At 35.1% G+C, this 15,245-nt stretch overlaps 1 long non-coding RNA gene across 1 annotated transcript in view; it reads left to right on the forward strand.

Moving 5' to 3' along the window:
• LOC132687690 (uncharacterized) overlaps window positions 1-4,811 on the forward strand; it is a 21,877-nt gene extending 17,066 nt beyond the window's left edge. Inside the window, exons 3-4 of the long non-coding RNA XR_009614225.2 lie at window positions 899-1,014; window positions 4,639-4,811. This is a non-coding gene — a long non-coding RNA (uncharacterized LOC132687690). The remainder of the gene's footprint in view (window positions 1-898; window positions 1,015-4,638) is intronic.
• The last annotated feature ends 10,434 nt before the right edge of the window (window positions 4,812-15,245 follow it).

Consider the following 15,245-nt stretch of genomic DNA (forward strand, 5'->3'; position numbering starts at 1 on the left):
TGTAGTAGGGACATACATTTGAATAAATGATATTAAATGATTACAGCTATCAGGGCGCCTGGGTGGCTCTGTGGGTTGAGCGTCCAACTTCGGGTCAGGTCATGATTTCATGGTTTGTGAGTTTGAGCCCCGTGTCGGGCTCTGTGCTGACAGCTCAGAGCCTGGAGCCTGCTTTGGATTCTGTGTCTCCCCATCTCTCAACCCCTCCCCTGTTCATGCTCTGTCTCTGTCTCTGTCTCTCAATAATAAGTAAATGTTAAAAATATAAATTATTACAGCTATTACTTACTGATTTCTTAGTATACTGCAGGTGCTGTGAGAAATATTTTACATACATAAACCTAATGTTCCCAACAATTCTATGTATTTGAGATATTACCATCTCCATTTTACAAATAAAGGAAAGAAAGCATATGGTGTTTCAGTCACTGTTTCAAAATTAATATCTAGTATGTAAAGGATCATCATGCAAACCCAATTATCTGATAAAACAAGATGGTGGTATGTCAGAACCATAATGCACTAAGGACACAGGTTACTGAAACATGGAAGAAAGTGCCATTCCAACAGTCTTATCAGGGTAAGCTTCACAGAATAGGTAATATGTGTCAGGGACCTTGCAGGTGGTAGTGATAATTTCTGAAGAGGGAATCGGTATACCAGCCAAGGAAGTGTATGTGCAGAATCACGGGGAACTGAAAGAATGACAACAGTTCCATTTTATTTGAGCAGAGAGTATTAGAAAATGACAGAGGGGAGGTTATAAAGGTGAGTCAGAGAAAGGTAACAAATAGTTTTGTAAAGCTAACTAGGTTAGGACTCTACTGTATAAGTAATAGTGAAACTATGAATGTCTTGTATATAGGGGAGTAACCTATATAAAATTTACTCTTCACAGAGTGGAGGGGCCTGGATGATGAAGTAGGTGGCTCCTGAACTCCCCTGCTCCCACAAATGCACCAAATTTACACCGACACATACAGCAACCCCCTCTGAGAGAAATCCAGAAACCAGGTGAGTGACTCTTACAGACTGAGTGAAAGAGAAAATAACCACATCGAAACAGGTAGGAAAGGCTGAGACACTCTCACCATAAACTTCACCCCTGGCACATTGCCATATAACCAAAAGAAAACCAGTAAGTTTCAGCTTCTCCCTTAGGATCAAAGGGCTTGGACTGGACATCTAGCAGCACAACTTTTAAGGCGACCCAAGGGACAATCACCCTAAACACCTAGCTCTAAAAGCCAATAAGACACAAGTCCCACAGAACTAGAGCAAACAAAGAAGCAGTTCTTAAATGGGCATATGAGCATTCACTATGACTATTCCCCATGCATCAGCAGAGAGGAAGCAGGGAAAACACCCATCCCAAGTCTTTCCATTGAAGGAGTGTGATTGCATACTTGCTTCTGATTAACATGTTTTTAGGGGCTGGCTGTGATCCTCCCTGGAGCCCAGGGAAGCTGGTGGGCACTTCTCCACCTTTTCCCTCCAGCTCACTCCAACAATAAAGTCAAGTTGACAGTACTTCCCTGGAAGGAACTTGTGCACATACCTAGCACTCCAAATTTTTATGGTTGTCACTCAAAGCATGGTACCCAAGTCACACAGATATGACAGCTCATGGCTTAGATACACAAGTCCCCTAGGACTACAGCAAACTAAGCAGTTTGTAAATGCCTGAGAATTCAGCACCTAATCAGTATGCATCTAGGTGCTGACTGCAATCTTCCCCTTGGAGCCATAAACAGGTATTCCATCTCCTCACCTACAGGGAAACACAATTAACAGCTTGTACTAAATATGGTGCTCCCATGCTGACTGAAGCATTAGTCACAACAGCCAAGATATGAAAACAAGCTAAGAGGCCATCAACAGATGAGTGAAGATGTGATACACCACCCGCCCCCCAACACACACACACACACACTTTTCAGCCTTAAAAATGAAGGAAATGCTGGCCTTTGCAACACCATGGGTGAACTTGGAGGACATTATTCAAAGTGATATAAGCCAGAGGAAGACAAATACCACATGGTATTAATTATATATAAAATGTAATAAATAAAGCAGTACTGATAACTCAGAAACAGAACAGAATGGTGTTTTCCAGGCATGGAAAGGTAAGGGAAATGAGTAGATGGTAAAAGGGTACTAACTTTAAGTTATAAAATAAATCAGGTCTGAAGTTCTAAAGTATGACATGGTGACTCTAATTGATAATACTCTATTGTTCCTGTATAATTACAAATTGCTCGGGGTGCCTGGGTGGCTCAGAGACCTGAAATACCCATCCATATTGAATATGTGACTCATAATTAAAAATAATTTTAACTCTAGGGGCCCCTGGGTGGCTCAGTCAGTTAAGCATTCAACTTAGCCTCAGGTCATGATCTTGCAGTCTGTTACAGACCCAGATCTGGCTCTGTGCTGACAGCTCAGGGCCTGGAAACTGCTTCCCATTCTGTGTTGCCCTCTGTCTGTGTTTCTCTCTCTTTTTCTCTTTTTCTCTCAAAAATAAACGTTAAAAACATTTTAAAAAAGAATTTTAGCTCTGTATGTCATGACATGAATAGATATCCAGGATACATTTCTAAGAGATAAAGAACACAATGAACTCCAACATTCATAAAATAACCAAAATTTTGTTTAAAAAAAAGAAAAAAAAAAAAAAACAGGGTGCCTGGGTTGCTCAGTTGGTTCAGTGTCCGACTTCAGCTCAGGTCATGATCTTGAGTCCGTGAGTTCGAAACCTGCGTCAGGCTCTGTGCTGACAGCTCAGAGCCTGGAGCTTGCTTCAGATTCTTTGTCTCCTTCTCTCTCTGCCCCTCCCCCACAAGCATGCTGTCTGTCTGTCTGTCTGTCTCTCTCTCTCAAAAATAAACAAATATTAAAAAAGATTTTTAAAGAAAAACATTAGGGATGCCTGGGTGGCTTGGTCGGTTAAGCATCCGACTTCAGCTCAGGTCATGATCTCACGGTCCGTGAGTTCAAGCCCCGTGTCGGGCTCTGTGCTGACAGCTCAGAGCCTGGAGCCTGTTTCAGATTCTGTGTCTCCCTCTCTCTCTGCTCCTCCCCTGTTCATGCTCTGTCTCTCTCTGTCTCAAAAATAAATAAACATTAAAAAAAATTTTAAAAAAAGAAAAAAAAAGAAAAACATAAATAATGTAAAGTAAATTTACTAAAATTATTGAAGAAACGTTCATTTAGGCATGGTTATCTTCACTGAGGGTTATCCTTCAAGTGGACTTCAAAGAATTTAAAATTTTTCTACATTATATAATTCTATATTATTTGAATTTTTATAGCACTGATTATTTTTTAATCAGAGAAGAATGTAACATTTATAAAAGCTATGGATTCCCTTCTTACTCTGTGTAAGATAATGATAATAAGCCCTGTCCTGTCAAATTCACAGGTATGTAGCCAGGCTGAAATAAGATAACATACAAAAATTCTTTGGCAAGTATAAAGTGCTCTGCTACTACCACACAAGGAGGCTCTTTGCCAGGAGTCAACAATGCTTGTGTTCTTGGGAAGAGAAAAGACTGTTGCCATGTCACATCTACCTTGTTATAGGTGCAGAATATAAATCTTTATTTCTGGATTGACACCACCTACTGCAGATAGTTGTTAAGAAAGATTATCAAATTGTGAAGAACTGTTAACACACAATAAAATGCTACAAAAAATTACCATTTTAAGCATGAGAGTCAAGAGGAACTAGACTGAGGGATTCCAGGGAAGAGACTGAGAAAAATCTTACCTCTTTGAATAAATTTGTAGCCATATTTAAATAGCATAAATTTCTTCAATAAAGTTATTTTTTTTACCTTTTTGTCTCCTTTCTTTGTATCTTTACTCTTTCTTTCCCTCTTTCCTCCCTTTCTTCCCTCCTTTTTCCCCCATCTATCATTTGGCTATTTCTTTCTTTCTCTTTTTTTTTTTTTTTTTTTTTTTTTTTTTTTGAAGTATAGCTGATACACACGGTTATATTAGATTCAGGTAGACAACATAGTGATTGATAATTTTATGCATTATTCAGTGCTCACCACAGCAAGTGTAAACTCACCATCTATCACCATCCCATGTTACTACAATATTATTAACTGTATTCCCTACACTCTGCTTTTCATCACCTTGACTTATTTTTTTTTTAATTTTTTTTTAATGTTTATTTTTGAGAACTAGAGAGAGAGTGTGAAAGGAGGGAGGGGTAGAGAGACGGGGAGATCCAATACAGGCTCTCTCCAGGCTCTGAGCTGTCAGCACAGAGCCCATGCCGAGCTCAAACCCACGAACCGCTAGATCATGACCTGAGCCTAAGTTGGAGGCTTAACTGACTGAGCCACCCAGGCACCCTTTATATCCATGTCTATCTCTGTCTTTGTCTCTATCTCTATAGATAGATATATAATTCTTTTAATTGACATTTATTTTAGAACAGCAAGTTTGCACCTCTTAAGCCTTTTCATCTATTTCACCCATCCATCCCCATTTCCCCTCTGGCAACTACCAGTTTGTTCTATTTAAGAGATTGTAGTACACTTGAAATTAATAACACTGTATGTTTATTATACTTCAATTAAAAATAATACTTTAAAAAAGTCTTTGTTCATTTGTTTTGTTTTTTAGATTCCACACAAAAATGAAATCAAAACCACAATGAGATATCATCTAATACCAGTCAAAATGGCTGGCATCAAAAAGACAAGAAGTAACAAGTGTTGAGGAAGATGGAGAGAAAAGGGAATCTTTGTGCGTTGTTGGTGGGAAAGTAAATTGGCACAACCTTTGTAGAAAATAATATGAAGTTTCTTCAAAAAATTAAAAGTAAAAATGCCATATGATCCAATAATTCCAGTACTGGGAATTTACCCAAAGAAAATTAAAATATACTAATTTGAAAAGATATCTGTACCCCTATGTTTATCGCAGCATTATTTAAAATAGCCAAGAAATGGAAGCAACTCAAATGTCCATCAATAGATGAATGGATGTGGCTTGCACACACACACACTGGATTATCATTTAGGCACAAAGAAATGAAATCTTACCACTTGTGATAACATGGTGGACACAGAGAATATTATACTACATGAAATTAGTCAGACAAAGACAAATCTGAATAAAGTTCTTCCTATTTTTTTTTAAATCAGGATCTAATTAAGATTTAATGATTTCATTTAGTTGTCATGTCCCTTTTTTTATTTATTAATCTAGGAGTTTGCCCTATTTTAGTTATTTATTTTTTTTCATTTTTTATTACACTGACATTTTCAAAGAGATAAAGCCAGATGGCTTATAGAAGTCCCTCAATTTGAATCACTCTAATTAGATTCTCATGATTTCTCATGATTAGATTCAGACTGAATACTTTGGTAGTGATATTATATAGATAATGCTTTTTCCTTCTCAGCTGACTTATATCAGGGTACAGATGATGTCATTTATACACATTATAGATGATGTTGAATTGAGTCACTTGATTAAGATGTCTCTGCTTTCTCCAATGTGATGAGAAATTTTTCATCTTGTAATTAATAAGTGTTCTATAAAACATTTGGATATTTTTTACAATGTCATTTACATAACAACATGAAGCAATGCATGTCTCCTGGAATTAAGAAATAAGTGAATATACATAGGAATAGATGAAATCGATTAATACAGAGAATATTTTGAAAGACTACCTAGGCTCTTACTTACTATGCAAGAGTACTGAATCTTACTATAGGCGTTTTTGTTTTGTTTTGTTTTGTTTTCTAGTAAAAGGGTATGTTGAAATATAAGGAATAAAAGCAGTTATAGTATGGCATAGGGTAGTAAGAATATTTTACAGTATTTGATATTAGGTAATAAAGTAAACATGGAATAATAAGAGCTGATATGAGAAATCACATTGGGGACTTGTGATTACATTTTAGGACTTTTTATGAGTAAACAGACAGAAATAGATTCATAATTTGAAGTCTGGATAATTATTAACAAAGAAATAATTTTAAATCACTAGGTATGGGATTTAAGAGGAAAATGGTTACTGCTCAGTTTTGGTTAAGTTGCATTAAAGATAACCACATGCCACATATGTTAAAGATGTGAAGTATAAGTGGTTACTCATCACTAGAACAATAGAAAAGCAGTGTCAAAAAATAGATTTAAACGTAAGTCAAATGCAGATAAAATTTGGAAGCATGGATGTTTGAAGCAAGAATGATAAAAAGAAGCATGGAGATTAGAGCACTGATCCCTGGGCAATAATCCTCAGTGATGCACTGTTTTGGAAAAAAATAGGAACAAATGGAAGTAAATCAGAAAAGGAAGGGACACTTAGAGAAATAAAATATCCAACCACACTGCAATACTATAGAAATGTAACAAAGGAAGCTGGAAATTTCAACAAGTATGTGGCTGACTGAGCAATTTACCAAATGATGAAGAGAATCAAGGAAAATAATTATGGAGAAAATTTAGACAATTAGGAGATATTGTTGAGTTCTGAAAAACTATTTCAATAGTGGGAGAAAAAGCCAGACTCAAGACATAATAAGGAGATAATCAGTAGTGCGAAAAACAAGGTGGGTGGTGGGAAGTAGTATTTACCCTGGAAATAATTTTCTTTTTTATTTTTTTAATGTTTGTTTATTCTTGAGAGAGAGAGCAAGAGCGAGAGACAGAAGAGAGTGAGAGAGAGAACATGAGCAAGGGAGGGGCAGAGAGAGAGGGAGACACAGAATCTGAAGCAGGCTCCAGACTGAGCTGTCAGCACAGAGCCCGACACGGGGCTCGAACTCACAAGCCATGAGTTGATGACCTGAGCTGAAGTAGGGCACTTAACCGACTGAGCCACCCAGGTGACCCAAGGAAAGAATTTTCAATTACAAGCATTGTTTATGTTAAAATTCTATGACTAGAAATTGAAATTGCTCAAAATATTCATATAAATATATCTTGTTATCTCAAGAAGCTTTATGAATCTACAGTCTGTACAACAACCATACATAAAAAATTGGTACATTGATGTCCCACTGATATTTACATATATATTTATATTGATGTTTATGTTTGTTTATATTCACACCCATTTTCATATTCATATTCAAGGGTCAGTCGTGTGACCCTTCATATCTTCACTCGACACTATTTAGGCTGATTTGCTCTCTTCGTTGTCCAGTGAAGCCCAAATCTCCCCGTTTGCTACTCTGCCTTGTGCATCTACAATAGCTATTATATATGATTATTAAGCATTTCCCATAACATTTACAGCTAGCAATTTTGGGGTACAAAATGGGATTCCAGGAGGGAAACACAAATTATTAATCCATGCTTACAGAACATTAAGTTTAGCTGGCAATGTTCATCTAGGTATGAATTAGGTATCTTCAAGTTTAGCATATCATATAGGAATAATGAGGTTCTATAATTCCCAAAAGCTCTCTGCAAATTTTATCTCCACAGTTCTGAATTTTTAATAATAACATTCTGTTCTTATATTTTAAATAAAAATCTATTCCCAATTTCTCTACTTTTCCTTTTCGAATAATTCTGAACATCCATTGAAACAAGCATGTTTTTAATAATGAAAGCCTGTGAATATTGTCTGATTATAAATGGAAGGTTGTTGTCAGGTTTTATTTCCATATCCGATGCCACAATACCTAACTTCTTTAAAAAAATCTGTGCTAGAAGGAGGAAACCTGTGTTGAAGTTATACAAACAATTACTAAAAATGCAGCTGAAATGCTGAAAAAGACTCCAAGGTCTAATTAATTTAATTAGAAAGGAGAATGGCAAGGCTATTTTTTCCAGATGAGAAATGGTGGGACAATATACAAAAATTAAAGAAAGAAAAGAAAAGATCCATGGCATGGGTCTCTGATCGCAGGCCACTTTCAGCCCTGTACTTACTGAACCTCTGTTCTACATTGGTGAGAGTGTACGAATGTAGAAATGTAAGACACATTCTGGGCTTGAAATCTGTATTGTGGGGGCTTAGAATTTAGTGATAAGTGGCATTAATCAAGAAGCAAACATAGCTTTATGGAACCCTGTGCTGCTTGCTCTTTTAGGAATACTACTTTCCAGTGTTGTTAGAGGCAACTTATCATTCTGAATTTGTAATTTCCAAGATGTGGGGACAAGGGGCACTGGGGCACAACTGTGATGGCACTGGGGTTTGTCAGCCTTGATGATGGTCAAAGACAGATGGGCACATTTGAGTCAGCAGGGCATGGACAACTCTGTATCTGCATTGCACTTATATCACCTATAGACAGGCATTTTTATGACAGGACACTTGAAAGGGAGAGCCTCGAGTATGAAATATGAAAGAATAAGCAAAAAGAATACATACGTTCTATTTTTTTGGAATCACTGAATCCTAAAATTAGCTGATAATTAAAACAACCATCAGATTTCATTATTAACATGTTCAGTCACCAATGTCCATGCATATTCCTCCCTGACTTAAACATTGTTGATTAAATAAATTTCCTAGATATTCCTTCTTACTATTTAAAGATGTCCAATATATTAAAAAGCAGAAAGTAGAAACCATTAGTTGAAAGGATATAAGTTGAAAATATATTGATTAAAACTATGAATATTGGGGCACCCGGGTGGCTCAGTCGGTTAAGAGCCTGACTTTGGCTCAAGTCATGATCTCACAGTTTGTGAGTTTGAGCCCCATGTCGTGCTCTGTGCTGACAGCTCAGAGCCTGGAGCCTGCTTCGGATTCTGTGTCTCATTCTCTCTCTGTCCCTCCCCCACTTGTGCTCTGTCTTTGTATCTCAAAATAAATGTAAAAAAAAATTAAAAACTATGAATATTACTAAAGTAAGCATTCCATGTGATTGTTTTTTCCTCTACTCATCACTTTGATATTCCATCACTGTTCATTTTATTTATTTTCTTAGGCTTATTTATTTATTTTGAGAGAGAGAGAGAGAGAGAGCAGGGGAGGGGTAGTTAAGAGAGAGAGGGAGGGAGAGAGAATCCTAAGCAGACTCTGCACTGTCAGCTCAGAGCCTGACATGGGCTCTAATTCATTAACCGTGAGATTATGACCTAAACTGAATCAAAAGTGGGATGCTTAACCAGTTGAGATACCCAGGTACCCCAAATGTTCATTTTAAATGTATTTTTGCCTTTTGTGAATTTTTCACAATCTGTATTCATTTACTTTTTCATTTTTTTGACAAATATTTGTCAAGCACTTACTCTCTGCCAAATACTCTATAGATTGATCCTTGTCTTCAGAGACATTTAGTAGAGCTTACAAACATTAATTTATCAATCATATAAATGTTAATGTGCATCTATGACAATTTCTGTGAAGATGAAGTTCACTGAAAACTTATGCCTAATAAGGGTGGTCATATAAAAATAACTTCAGATTAGAAGAATAGAATTTAATTAATAAAGTGTATTTATAAATTTAGAAAACACCATGAAAATACCTTGTAATAAAAAGGAACTTGTTGAATAATTATGCTATTAATGCAGACCACTCCAGAAGAGAGGGGAAAAATTTAGAGATGAGCTGACAAGATCAGTAAGGTGATACCATGTATCTTTTCTATTATGTTATATTGCCCTTCAAAATATTTACTTCAGTCAGGATGGCATTTTGTCCTATCATTAAGTACATGTGTATACATACACACATATATGTATAAACATAGCACACCACACACACAGACTCAACTTTAAAGCAGCTTTTACAAAATATAATAGCATTCCGTGATTCTGTATAATCAAAAATTTTTAAAGTTTATTTATTTATTTAGAAAGAGAGACAGTGGGGCAAGGGCAGAGACAGAGGGAGAGAGAATCCCAAGCAGTCTCGGCACTGTCAGTACAGAGCGCGATGTGGGGCTCAAACTCAAGAACCATGAGATTATGACCTGAGCCGAAGTTGGACGCCTAGTCAACTGCCCACCCGGGTGTCCCTGTATTGCCAAAATTTAATGGCATGCATCATACTCAGAAATGAAGCTCCAGAGAATAGAATCTGAAACCTCTATTTGGATTCAGCCTAAGTTCTGCTTTAATAATATGATGGTGTGAACAACTATTAATAGTAAAATTACATTTGCCAATAAAACTGGACATTTTATTATAGTATAATCTGAAGCCACTGAAGATTCTAAAGTTATTTCCTTTGTACTTTACCTACAACCAAACGTACATTACTGCCGCCTCAATGCCTGTTAACAGCTTGAAAATAAGTTTGAACTTTAAGATCTTATTCAATAACGATGTTTTCTCTTCTGTTTTTGCATCATGAAGACTTACTGAATGCAAATTATTGGCAGATACACTGGATTGTAAATTAGCTTATGTTCCAGGCAAATTTGAACATTCAAATAGTTCCGATCACCTAATAAATTTTCAATAATTACCTTTCTCTTTGTAAATGCATATGCATTGTTTTATATGCAAGTTTAAAATTTGGGTTGTAGTCATTTTGACTTCTCTTTCACCATCTCTATCACCCACAATTCCCCAAAACCTATCTGGTGTTACCTAGACCATGGAGCCCTTTCCAAATGCTACAATTGGACATAATTGGTCTCTCTTTTAAATCTGATTACATTTTAATTTCTCTCATGGTACTTAACTTACTTGCTACATTTTGTAATCTTTGTGTTTACTGTTAACACCTCATTAAAAGATACATTTTTTAGTTGACAACTCTAATATCAAACATCCCAATAGTGTTTTGTACTGAAGTATTGAATACATATTAACTGGGACATATTAAACTATAGTCTAAAACCAAGTACAGAATACTTTGTATTAAACCATCTCTTTTTTTCACAGAACAAAATTACAATATGACATTAGTGTATAACAATATCCTTAGAACATGGAATCTAATACAATCTGAAACTGTGAACAAGTCTTAGAACAGAGTGTATATGCAAAAGTAGTGGGAAGAGGATGGAAAAAGGAATTTGAAATAAGGACATAAAAGGGAGTAAACAACAGTTTAAGGATTTTATCCTAGACTCATTAAAGAGTTAAACTCTCCTGATCAAGAGAGCTGATAAAGGGGAATTATAAGGAGATTAGTACATATATGCATATGAATACAGACAGAAAATTAAATTGAAGAATGTAAACAGAAATGTGTACATAAAAAGTAGTTTTGCATGTTTTCTATATAATAAAGGAATCATCTGAGAAAGAAGTTGAAAAATAAGTGATAACCAAAAGAATGAATAATTCAGTAAACAATTGAATGGCTTAGTAAATAAAATGATGTGCAAGTTGGCTTGTTGTTGCTAAAGTATGCAGACATGCAAGAAATACCTCTTCACCATTTAACAAAGACCACAGAGGTGGGAAGATTCAATCTTTAAATAGCACTAATGAAATTGACTTAACTGGTTCAAGGTGGAAATAGAAAATCAAAACAATTATATGTGCCTATGGTATGTAATTTGTCTTTTAAAGGCAAAATCATTTGTTTAATCATATACAGAGATATTTCCATTAATTCAAGCATTCTGTTGCAATCAAAAGTATACATTTCAAATGTGTCCACAATGGAAAATGCTTTTTATGTGTGATGGCATCATCAATATGTCACATTTTATTGTTTTATCAGTTGATAATTAATGACTACAGAGCATGAAATTAATCTCACATACTCATTTATTTCATCTAGCTACCAGCCTCTATATATGTATATATTAAAATTGATATTAAAAGCATTCTACTTTTAATCATTGTAGAAGACAAGATTTCATTAATTTCACTGAACAGAAAAACTAGAAATTCTAAGATTCCTTCTAAATAAGAAAATTGATGTTTTCTGTAATATTATTCCTACTGCAGTAAAGCACTTTACAACTTTTCCTGGTGTTAATGATGTAATTGGGAATTTCAGCGTATCTACTGTTAGCTCAAAATTAGTTCTGAATATGAGAAGGTTTGGTCCACCAAGGACTATCTATGTTTTTTCTTTCCTTACATGGTTTCTTCTATGTCACATTTATGCACAATCAAGCCCTGAGATTAGTACATAGAGTCTTGGATATTACTAATTCTCTGCAAATGCACACTCCCAAAGTGTTTTTACTTAGGTCAACGAAAAATGTGTAAAGAAGAAGACACCAACTTTTTTTTTTTTTTGAGTTGTCTTAACAGTTAGTAATGAGACTATCATGATCACAGATGAAAATATCCTTAATTGAAATGTTTCAATCAAATACCTCCTATAAGTATTTAATTAAATATTTTTTTAATTCCTGTGAGTCAAGTCTCAGATTTCTAAATGCAATAATTGAAAAATAATAAGTTTAGCTAGGCTAATCATTTCTCTTATTTGCCAAATACCCAACGTGCATTAAAAAAGTGGTCCTCTATGATTTTGTTAGGACTGACCCAGAAAGAATGCACAGACCTTTACTTGAATACACATCTGTTTTCCAAGACAAAAAAAAATACAAATACAAATTTAAAAAAAATAGAAAAAAAACAGAAAATGCAAACATTTTTAGAAAATATATATTTATGGATGTTTCCAAATTTCACAGCTTTCCTTGTTAAGATGTTTTTCATAAATTTCTACAGAGAAGTATAATAGTTTATTTATTTAAGGTGAAGAACTGTGCAAATTCAAACCTTTATTCTACTCTAGCCTTATTTTTTTAATGTATCAAAATATATGTAACATCATTTGTAAAACAAAGAACTTCCTATCCCTGGTAGCTCAATTCATTTTGCATTTAGTGTCACACAGTCACTAAGTAAGTACCTGGAATAAAACATTGTTTTGGTAATCTTAATTGAGGTTGATGCATGACCTTTTCCCACTGTTGGCAGATATGTGCATTTTGTCATTTCACCAACCTGCACATGTGAACTTAAGTGAATTGTGTATTTATGAAAGAGAGGAGAGGGGCGCCTGGGTGGCTCAGTCGGTTAAGCGTCCGACTTCGGCTCAGGTCATGATCTCGCGGTCTGTGAGTTCGAGCCCCACGTCGGGCTCTGTGCTGACCGCTCAGAGCCTGGAGCCTGTTTCAGATTCTATGTCTCCCTCTCTCTCTGCCCCTCCCCCGTTCATGCTCTGTCTCTCTCTCTCTGTCTCAAAAATAAATAAACGTTAAAAAAATTAAAAAAAAAAAAAAAAAAAAGAGAGGAGAGGAAAGGTAAAACCCAGAGATGAGAAAGGTTAGCAAGAGGAGAGCAACAGAAAGATGGGAGTCAAGTAACCAGCTCTCTTAAGTCACAGTATGGTTCTTACTATGTGATAATAGCTATTTGTTGAATGGATGGATTTTTGGATAGGTTGGTTGATTATGGGTTATAGAATTGAAGTTTTCATCTTCAGATTTCTTAAAAATTTTAAGATCTAGGAAGCCATTTCATTTGCTCTTGTCATTGCCTTTGAAGGTTACTGTTCATTTGTTTCTTATGTTTACCATGATTATCTCTACAACCGTGCACTCATTAATTTTTCCTGGTTGTATTTCCTTTACAACTAACGTTGCATTTTGCATTGACTCCACACAAGTTTTTCTTCTAAATACATTTGTCTATGGTTCATCACTTTCAGTTCTGGATATATGAAGAGGAACTCTGAACTGTAAAAGGACATCTACATAAGTTCATCAAGTCATTCTTGTTTGTGTAATGAGGAATTAGAGATAAAGCAGATCACTGATATAAAAACAGATAAAAGAAATGTGGCAAGTGCATACTATGGAATGCCATGCAAAAGTCAGAAGCAATGGAATAAATATGTGGAAAGCAGCTTCTAAAATGGTTCCTACTGGTCCCTGTCACCTGGTATTTATGTCCTTGTGTAACCCTTTCTTCTTGTTTATGGAGTAAACCTAGTGAATGGTTTCTAATAAACAGAAGATGGCAGAAATATTTCACATTAGATTACAAAAAGACTGTAGCTTCTCATATTAAGTCACCAAAAAAGCCTCAATGAATTCCAAAAGATCAAAATCATTCTATGCATCTTCTGATCACAACACTATGAAACTAGAAGTCAACCACAAGAAAAAATTATGTGAAGACCACAAATACATAGAAGTTAAATAAAATGGTACTAAACAATGAATGGTTCAGCCAGGAAATAAAAGAAGGGGGAAAAAGTATACGGAAACAAAGGAAAATGAAAACACAATGGTTCAAAACCTTTGGTACTCAGAAAAAGCAGTTCAAAGAAGGAAGTTTGTAGCAATAGAAGCCTATTTCAATAAGCAAGAAAATCTCAAACAAACTAACCTTATGCTTAGAAGAGCTAGAAAAAGAACAACAAACAAAACCTAAAACCAGCAGAAGGAAGGAAAGAAATACTCAAGATTAGAGCAGAAATAAATAATACAGAAACTAAACAAACAAACAAACAAAAAACAGATCAGTGAAACCAAGAGATGGTTCTTTGAAAATATCAATACAGTTGATAAACCTCTAGCCAGACTTATCAACAAAAACAACAAAAAAAAGGATACAAATAAATAAAAATCACAAATAAGAGAGGAGAAATAACAACCAACATCACAGAAATACAATTACTACAGAATATTACGAAAAAGTATATGCCAACAAACTGGACAACCTGGAAGAAATGTATAAGTTACTAGAACCATACAACCTACCAAAACTGAAACAGGGAGAAATAGAAAATTTGCACAGGCCAATTACCAGCAAATAAATTGAATTGGTAATTAGAAAATCCTTCCCCCACCAAAAAAAAACCAATGTCCAGGTCCAGATGACTTCACAGACAAATTCTACCAAACATTTAAATAAGAGTTAATACCTTCTCAAACTATCCCCCCCCCCCCAAGAAAAAGGAAGGGAAACTTCAAAATTCATTCTATGATTCTAGCATTATCCTAATACCAAAACCAGAAAAATACTTCACTAAAAAATTTGCAATAAAATATTAGCAAAGTTAATTCAACAATACACTAAAAGAATCATTCATGGTCAAGTGGAATTTATTCCTGGGTTACAACGGTGGCTCAATATCCACAAATCAATCAATATGATACATCAGATCAATAAGAGAAAAGATAAGAACCATATGATCTTTTCAATAGATACAGAAAAAGTATTTGATGAAGTACAACATACATTCATGATAAAAACCCTCAACAAACTAGGTTTAGAGGGAACATACTTCAACATAATAAAGGTCATCTATGAAAAACACAAAGATAGTATCATCCTTAACAGAGGAAAAACTGAGAGCTTTTCCTCTACGGTCAGGA

This window comes from Panthera onca, chromosome A3, assembly GCF_046562875.1.
Source record: "Panthera onca isolate mPanOnc1 chromosome A3, mPanOnc1 haplotype 2, whole genome shotgun sequence".
In the NCBI taxonomy this organism is placed as follows: Eukaryota; Metazoa; Chordata; class Mammalia; order Carnivora; family Felidae; genus Panthera; species Panthera onca.